At 37.6% G+C, this 10,000-nt stretch overlaps 2 protein-coding genes across 2 annotated transcripts in view; one reads left to right on the plus strand and one right to left on the minus strand.

The window, feature by feature from the left end:
* The window catches only part of LOC135218541 (homeobox protein 2-like), an 81,736-nt gene that overhangs the window by 35,219 nt on the left and 36,517 nt on the right, over positions 1 to 10,000 (minus strand). The gene's annotated exons all lie outside the window — the stretch shown is intronic.
* The window catches only part of LOC135218542 (very long-chain specific acyl-CoA dehydrogenase, mitochondrial-like), a 303,617-nt gene that overhangs the window by 17,225 nt on the left and 276,392 nt on the right, over positions 1 to 10,000 (plus strand). The gene's annotated exons all lie outside the window — the stretch shown is intronic.

Genomic DNA, 10,000 nt, shown 5'->3' on the forward strand with positions numbered 1-10,000 from the left:
TTTGCAGTGAATGGAAAAGCGTGAGTGAATTTACTAATGATCTCTTTGTTTTTGAGAGATTTCAACAGATATAAAAGTAGGTATCTAAAATAAACTGACTTTCCTGTTCGTATAAAAACTAGATGAGTCGCTTCGCTGCTTAACAGTTATCTAGTAAACAATAGTCTAACTGCCTAATGATTCTGCTGAGATGGCTATGACTGGTCAAACTGTAATTTATATGCTTTTCCTTATCTTATCTATGGAAAAAGAAGGAAGCTGTGGTTTTTATGCTACTTTACCTTGGGTTGTTTTTTGCCCTTTAAATTTTCCACTATAAATGTTTGACCATGATATAAAACAAGTTTGCATTTACACTAAAGGCATATGATCGTTCTAACATTAAGTTCTTCATGTTAGTTGATAGTTTTGATTTTTTTTCTTTCTTTTTTGGTACTGGTACCTGATTCGTGTGTTCCTGGTTGCGCCATTGGTGGAAAACGTGCTAAAAGCCTGATCATTATCATCACTGAAGCTTTTCCAAAGCGTGTTCGAAGATCATACACTTACCTGTTAAACAAGAGATAAAAGAATATAATTTTTGTTTTTTCTAAACCATTTAATTCTGCGAGGAAGCTGTTTTTGGAGGTGGGGAGGGAGGAAAGGAAAGGTTACTTGGGTTTTAAGTGATAGGTGTTTGGGAGGTCGTTTTTGTTTTCGCTTGGCTTTTTCTAGTCTTACCTGTTAAATGTGCTTTAATTTTTTTCCAAGATTGATCTAGTTTTTCTAGAGTTTTCCTACGTCCTTGTATTTGGAGGAAACACTCTAAATTCTTAACAGATACAGTATTTTTTTTTTATCCTTGTATGGGTAGCTGGTAATCTTAGCCTAACGTAAAAGGTTCAAAACATTTTTTACTCATCGTGGAACTCATGAATAAAACCTGATGTGAAATGTAAAGTTTGGGGCTCATTTTTTTCTTGATTCTTTGCGGGCGAACTATTGTATAGAGCATTTAAAGCATTTAAAACAAAGCAGAAGGATTATGAAGTGAGAATTGGTCCCATTAGACAGATCGGAGGTCATGAGCCAAATACACCGATGATCCCATGGCCGTCTGACGCTCCTTTCGTTTTGGATTTACTCTTTAAATTTACTCTTTAAGATACTGGTATATATTAAGTTGAACTAATACGTAAGTCACTTGATCCGGATTATACTTTTACGTTGAATTATTTTGTGTTATAAACTAACCGTGATAGCATTTACCTTAAATGCAAAATTTGTTTTCAGAACGCCTTGGTCATACAAGGAAATTAATGTCTCTAGCTATTTTTTTACATAATGAAAAGATTGTGATTAAGGTCTTAACACTTACTTATCGAAGAATATTTGCTTTAACTACGTAGAAAATTATAGGTCTCTCTCTCTCTCTCTCTCTCTCTCTCTCTCTCTCTCTCTCTCTCTCTGAAAAGGAGCTTAATTGTATTTGCAATGTTGCTGCTTAATTATGCAAAAGTCTTTTGTAATCCAAAGCAACTTTGGAGAAGCCTCTTAGAATTATATCTTCTCTCTCTCTCTCTCTCTCTCTCTCTCTCTCTCTCTCTCTCTCTCTCTCTCTCTCTTTCTTTCTCTCAGTTTTGATATGTTATTATTAACGCGTTAAACTAATTCATAACTATTTGAAAAACAATGTTACGTTCAGACTAGAATGGTAAACTTTGATATTCATCGCTGAAATGGTCAGCAGTCGGCCATACTTCCTCTCAAATATCCACTATAGAAGCAATCTCGTAATTTCCTTTTTTCTTTTTTTCCTTTTTTTTTTTTTTAGTCTTCTGTAAAAGAACACTGTTGAGATGGCTGTTTGTCTGTCCGTCCGCCCTCAGATCTAAAAAACTTCCGAAGCTAGAGAGCTGCAAATTGGTATGTTGATTATCCACCCTCCGATCATCAAACATGACAAATTACAGTCCTCTAGCCTCGTTTTTTTTCCTTTATCTTATTTAAGGTTAAAGTTAGCCATGGTTGTGTGTCTGGCACCGCAACAACACAGGCCACCACACCCGGCTGAGAGTTTCATCGGCCGTGACTGAATTTCATACAGCATTTTAAGCTGTACAGAGACTCGACTGCGCCGAAAAAACGTCGGTGTATTTTTTACTTGTTTTCCTAATGATTTCAGTTTATTGCGCTGTTGCGCTTATTAGTGTCAACCTTCCCGACCAATTTGAAGCAATCTTACCCTCGTTACTGAGAAGCGCCCCTAAACAAACCAAAATTACACTGAAAGTTTTCCGTCCCAGTTTCTGACTAGAAAAATCATAGTTACTTACACGGAAAAGTAAATGAAAAAGAATTTGAACCATTCTGATACCATTTTAGGAATTTCCTCACCGGAGACACATATTAGTTAGGCGACAGTCTGGAAATAGGAAACTTTCAGTTTTGTGAGAGAAAGTGGCGCTAACTGCTTGCTACGATTATTGAAGTCAGTTCTCTATTTAAATGGTCAAAGAATGAAATATATTCTGATAATTGAATGTGAGACGAAAAGCAGAAGAAATAGATAAAAAAGACTGGAATTTTTTGTTGAATTTTCTCAAACAATGGAGAAATAACTGGCCCTCTTTTAATCGAAAATGGCTTAGAAAGCACAATCTTGATTTATTCCTGAAAATCAATCGACTGTACGTGATGCTGTCATCATTTGCCGACCCACCAGAGCCAGACGCACCGCAGAAAACATCTTTCATTGCGAAAGCATTCCTGAAGCCAAACAATGACAAGAGAACACTCTTAATGCGATCCGTTTTTCCGCGTCTCTTCTGCATACCACAGAACCACGTGTTCCATGACATGATCGTTGGCATGAGCATCACTTATCGTGATCTCCGATCGCTACTGTCGGTCACGTTTCCTCAATTCCCGGTTGGAGGAACTCTTTAGACTGAGAGTCACACGACTGCTCGATTCTTGTGGCTTACCCGCTCTTGCTGAGATTTGGGCGATGTTCTTACATGAATGGTAAGATGAAATGAATACGTTTCTGAATACCTGCTATGTAGACTTTGAAAAAATTAGTGATTTAAAATATAAAAACATCATTAAAACCAAGCCAGAGTTATATTTACAGCAAAATAGTTGGCAACCACATGAGCAATGTTAGGTTGATGTGAATAGGCTACAGATTTACGTGCAAAATATTTATTTTGTAATTCGCCTTTCAAGACAACCTTAAGTATAAGCAGGCACCGAACTGTAAATAACTGAAGAAAGCTATATTTGAGTTTGTGGTGATGAATACTCCACTGAAGCCCGATACTTTGATGGTGAATTATTACTGCGCTTTAATTATAAGAATGAAAAACTCATTTCGATATTTTTTCTGAAAAGCTGGTCTGCAGAAGAATACGGAATACGAACATTTCTCGTGATGCTGAACTATCATTAATGTTGTCATTCAGCAAGGGCACAAGTTCATGTGATACAAAAAACGAGGCAGAAATAAAACCAACTTGATAAACAAACTTCAACAAAACAAAACGGCCAAGAACTGTATGCAGATAAAGTCAGTAAAGATAAACAGGTCAACAAAATATGATCAAGCACCTGCCTATGTAGACGTAAGAAAAGTCATACAAATTAAGACAGTAGTCCACTGCACTCTAAAGTAGTAATTCATCCTTTCGGGACCTCAAGACCACTACATTTCAGTAATATGGAAAATAAATGAGCAGATATTCTGTGAAATGATTAACGCGTACTATTGCCAAAGACGGAGTTACTCACGGTGTGGACTGAAGCTATATAAGAAAAAAAGCCTAAAAAGGATGCTCTTCTAGTTTAAGCATGAGAGAAAGGTCCCGGGATGTTGCATTTTTGCATTCTAATAATCCCTTCATGAAGTATAAAACAGCTACAGCGACAATTTTTTTTTATTACTCATCATCCCCAGTAAACTTTGCTCGGGTGATGTCGCACTCACCTATACTCCGTTTTTTTTCATCTGTCCATCCGCCTGTGTGGTTTTTGTATGGTAACACTGCGTCCCGGGCTTTAAATAGTTGCGCTACGTGTAAGTTTTAGGTAAATAAAAGGATATCTGGGTTTACATTTGCAACTGAAAAGTGTTTTAATAATTTACTGTATGCGAATTACACCATTAATATTCGAAATAGGTTATTGTTATTATTGTTGAATGTAAGCTCCCTTTTCGGGGTGGCGAATGGAACAGCCAGACGCAGAGCGGACTGGGAAATTGCTTCTCTCGCTATTCACTACGGCAAGATGTCAACGTATTACTTCATTATACGTAAGTATATCAGTATGTACTGTTAATTTTTATAAAGTGCGTTTCAGCCAGATACGATATGACGTAACTTGGTTTAGTATCTGTTTGATGGAATTTGCGTCTGGCTGTTCCATTCGCCACCCCGAAAAGGCAGCTTACATTCGACAATAATAACAATATCCTATTTCGAATATTAACGGTGTAATTCGCATGCAGTAAATTATTAAAACACTTTTCAGTTGCAAATGTACAACCAGATATCCTTTATTTACCTAAAACTTACACAGCGTAACTATTTCAAGCCCGGGACGCAGTGTTACCATACAAAAAGACCACTGGCGGATGGACAGATGAAAAAAAACAGAGTATAGGATGAAGTACGGCAGCAACTTTAAGATATCTTTATCTCTTTACTTCATTTCTAAGAGAATCAGCTCATCATGTACAATGTATAGGATAGAGCATACCACTTGCAGCGCAACTTTTACCTCTTTTGAATGGGCGTGGTGGGGGTAGGGGTGAAGGCATGGGAGCCAGAGGTGGGTAGCGGCCCTGGGATCCGGGCCTTTTCTCTCTCTCTCTCTCTCTTTTCCAGGGAATTCCACTATCCCCAGGGGATTATAACAACAGTAATCAAGTGCACCATCTAACGGGGAAATCCCTCGAGAAGTGAATGTAATTTGTTTTCCAGATTGATAGCGATTATCCTGAGTTTGACAAAATCCTTAAAGAAAATATAAATGCAATAAAGATTTTAAACTACCGGAGGATTCAACTAATCTCACTAAAATTCCGTTGAAAATGAAAGTGTTCCCTGTTTTTTCCTTAAAGTTATATCCCCATAATTATTCACAAGCTTCTCTATGCTTTTCGTTAGAACTGAGTCAGTTATTGAAGGATCAGTAACATTCACATTCACTTGATCAAATCTGCAACATCACGAATGGACGCAGAATCCATACCAGTCGTGTTCGAAAAAGTGCTGCGCTTGCCAAAACCCTCCCGTCCCCTCAGAGTAACCCCCGACCCCCCACCTCTACCCACAACACCCACACAATACCTTTCTGGGACCACCCCCACCCCCGCCAGGCCTTGCCCGGTTCCTGCTACGTCACTCTTTGGTATTTACGGCAAGACTGGGGCTCCTTGGCTTACGTGCTCGCTTACTTATTATGCATACCTGGGTGGAAGGGCTGATAACACTGGCTTTATGGAGACTTTTTCCTTTGAGTGGATGGATGTGTTGACCCCATTCCTGAAATGCTTCGTAGTTATGGGATACAGTAGGTAATGTGAGTAGAGAATGTTTTTTTTTTCTTTTCTATTTTTGTGGTAGCTAAGCGACGTCTAGTCATTACTAAAGCATTTCTGCAACTCTATATTTTACTGTATTTATTTATATATATATAATATATATATATGTATATATACATATGTATGCACGCATATGTATGAATGTATGTTTGTGTGTATACTCATGTATTGGCTTTCTGTAGTAGGCCATGGTCTCTCTCTCTCTCTCTCTCTCTCTCTCTCTCTCTCTCTCTCTCTATATATATATATATATATATATATATATATATATATATATATATATATAATATATGTATGTATGCATGTATGTCTGTATGTTTGTGTGTACGCTCATGTACTGAATGTCTGCAGTAGGCCAGGGTTTCTTCATTTTGTGCTCATTTATAATTGCAAAACTACCTTTGAACAAAGGATGTAAAATAAGGCTTTCTTATTCGTATAATCATGAAAATGAATAAAATAGTAAGGCAGGTTCGAAAGTATTTGATCATTAAAAGCCAGCGATAAGGCTGTCATCGGTATATATGTGATCGTGTATGAATTGTGAATTAATCTAATGAGAATTCGCGAAACGTGAATGCTCCTATCAATATCTATCATATTATGTACTTCCTAGTTTCTATGAGAAATTGGTATTTTATCAATAGAATTTTTTTTTCAGTTTTAGCTTTTGACCGCCTTCACTTGGCCGAGATTATCATGATCTGAACGATCTGTCTGAATGAAGCATTGTCATCTTAATGGGGAATTACAGTTGCTTTTGAAATTTAAATTTATCATTATTCGTTGCGAAATGTGTCTGGTTATTTCCCAAATTGTATTGGCAGGTTTCGTCCCTGCTTGTCATCACAATGTCACAGTTATTAGACCCAAAAACATAAGGTGCCTGTCTGCCTGTCTATCTTACTGTCTTATGCCTGACTGACGTATTCACTATCCATTTTTTTCATACAATTTTCACCATACGCCATAAATGTATTAAAAATCGATTTGAAACAACAGTGAATATCAAGGCCGTATTTTCTCCAGATGTGCTTTACTTTGCTGTGACCGTATATTATAGTATTTAAAAGAAGAAAGACCTCAACTCCTCCTTATATAACTAAATTTCTCAAGCCTTGTTCAAGCGTAGTCGGCCTTGAATTTATATTTTGGAATACAAAAGCAGTCCCCAACCATTACTATTTTGCCCTACAGATAAACTTCACTCGAAGGTTGTTCATGTAAGGATCTTATCATGGTATTTGTTGTGATATACTTATTTGGAAAATTTCACCAATGCAAACGATAAATCATAGTTCAGGGAAAGTTGTTGATAACTGTGTGAGATTATCAACGAATTATACGTCTACAATGTTGTGTAAGAGATTTACGATCTTGATTAGCAACTGATAGCCGTTACAAGATTTATGCTCCCTAATCTTCTCGTGACTTACTTGTTCGGTAATTCCTGTTATGAACGTGACCTGATCAGATGAAGTCAAATAACCTTTCGGTACTTGGGGTAACAATGGGCTGATACTCTCTTAGGTTCTACAAAGAGAACCGCTTTGGACATTGTCCTTGGGATCCACTAAACTTATTTGCCGTTTAACTTATGTCATCAGATCCAAGGCTTCCCAAGACACGAGAAGATCTTGGAGCTGCATTTGCGGTCTTGAATTATAGTGAATCTGGTGCATTACAGTATGTGTTTGGTCGCCGCATCGAGGTCATCAGCTCGTCAAGCGTCAGATGGCCTGACGAAAAATCAAAAATTTTTTTCCCTCTCATTTTCCACCGTCTAAGCCGTTTGATAAGACGTTTCCGACCTTGAGATATGATCGCTGAAGACTTATAGTGTCATGAGTTCCTCAAAATGCCATCAGACGGAAACCAACCATTGTATACGATTAATGCCTGGCATGGACAAACGACACGAGATGTTGGCAACATGCAGACCAGGAATGACTCAGATTTTCTGCGGCATCTTTTTTTTTTTATTTCTGATTTTTTGTGTCTGCGAGGGTTGGGAGAAGAGAATTCTGCTTTTCTGATCGTGCACTTTCATCACACTAGTTTAAACCAGAATTGTTAAATTACATTATTGCTTTGTAATGTAAGAATCTTGATAACAGAAGGAACATCTAGTTATTTAATAACATGTTTTATAAAGTTTCTTTCTCTGAATATGATACCTACCATTAAAGCATCGAAGATTTACTGATAACTAGAGATAAACGTCATGTTATGGTCCTATACAAATTATGTCTACCTAAGATATACTGTATTTTTCCTATTACACACGCACACACACACACACACACACACACACACACATATATATATATATATATTATATATATATATATATATATATATACATATATGTGTGTGTGTGTGTGTGCGTGTGAGTGTCTGTGCATGGTATGTGGAAATTAGGCTTTGTGAAAAAAGTAGATTATTTGAGGTGCGACGACATGGCAGATGAGATGTTCAGGTATACAGAAGAGTGGCTAGTGCTTTCACGAGTAAAGTAAGAATGTAAATGAGGGCAAATCATAAATTACAGGGAAGTGGGTGAATTCTCATTCACCTCAGCGAATGAGAATTCGTTTTACATGAATGATGTAGAAGAAAAAACCAATAAAAAATGGGTGTTAGAGAGCAAATGGAAAGATGGGGTGAGTATTTGGAAAGACAGTTTAATATGGAGAATCAGAGAGAGGCACAGCTGAATGACGCAAGGTTGGAAAGGTTTAGGAATGGAAATGATTGAGGAAGTGTCTGATGAGCATGTAATGAGGTCAATTCAAAGGCTGACGAATGGAAAGCCCCACAGTTGATGGAATCACCATTGTAACCATTGTACAGTGGCGATAATGCGATTATAAAGTTTCTTTCTCTGAATATGATACCTACCATTAAAGCATCGAAGAGTTACTGATAACTAGAGATAAACGTCGTGTTATGGTCATATACAAATTATGCCTACCTAAGATTTACGGTCTTTCAGCATGAGAGAAAGATTTCTTGGGAATTGATTAAAGCAAATCATTGTTCCTTTTTCTAAATGTATGAGGCGAGTAAGACAGATGATAGAGCGATTGGAAGATGAAGAGCAGCGTTGGTTCAGACAAGGAGTGATTTAGACCACCTACCTATCAAGATAGTTGGGTGGTCCAAGTAACTGCCTATTGCTGTCTCCAAACTAAGCATCGGTTCGAATCTTGTCGAGGACGAAGCACTTATGATTATAATTTCCCTTGCGTGTAAGTTATTCCTGAGGTATACTGAGCTGGATGTCAAACCATATTTGAGGCCTTATATATGCTGGCGTTTAAACAACAGTGAAATCAAATTACAATATCAGTTTTGTTCCCTCAATCAGTGCTATCGTCTGAACAAGGTTGATAGTAGAAAAGTCAAGACATCTTTACGAATTATCCTTCATGTTACAAAATCTAGGCGAGAATATGCAACTCCTCATTGCCAGAAAATGATTAATAAGTCTACTTTATAGTAAATGAATCTAACACCTCAACAGGTTGCATATTTATGTTGACAGTAAAAACAATGATTAAGAGAAAGAACTCTGTACCTTCGCACTTTAAACGAAGACCATTCAAAGGGCGGATTCTAACACTATTCACAAGTGCAATTTCTTCAGGGTGGACGTGATATTCGAGAATTTTACAGCAAACAGGCTTCTCGCTTTCTGTTAATGTGATAGTCAGTTTGAAAAAGTCAAATCACTGACTAGAATTCGAAGAACTTGTTCGGAAGTCTTTCAACTGGTTGTGTGGAGGAGAATGCGGAGGGGGGGAACGTTGGGGTTGCTGGAACCATGACAGACTTCAAAGAGATCATTTTGTTAACTTCAATGTGGATGAAAGCCCGGTAAATAAGCCTATTCCCCAGCAACCTCCAACCACCTTTTTTTTCTCTCTCTCTCTCTCCTTTTCGGTCTAAATAGTGATTACCTTGCTGTTAAGGAAATTCCAGTGTCGACAGTCACCTAATTCTTTTCTAAAACAAGGACGTCGAAAGGTTCCAACAACATATGCTTCATATTTTAGAAAGGAATAAGTGACAATTTGTGCAGTTTATGCACAGAGAGAGAGAGAGAGAGAGAGAGAGAGAGAGAGAGAGAGAGAGAGAGAGAGAGGGAAAACATAGTATTGATGTAAGATTTCTTTTCCTAAAAAGCATTCACGGCGTGGCCTTCCTAAGCAGTGGGTCAAGTTCATGAAAACTAACCTTTACTAAAGTACAGGATCGTCCCTTTCACACGCAATCTGTTTTAGGTTTTAAAGGATAATATAAAGAGACACGCTCTGTCAAAGCAATGGCCCAGCCCACTACAGCAACAAGCAGAACCAACCTGGCATCGAGAACCACTTCGTGACCGAACCTTAACTGATACAGTTTATA

Source organism: Macrobrachium nipponense, chromosome 9 (assembly GCF_015104395.2).
Source record: "Macrobrachium nipponense isolate FS-2020 chromosome 9, ASM1510439v2, whole genome shotgun sequence".
In the NCBI taxonomy this organism is placed as follows: domain Eukaryota; kingdom Metazoa; phylum Arthropoda; class Malacostraca; order Decapoda; family Palaemonidae; genus Macrobrachium; species Macrobrachium nipponense.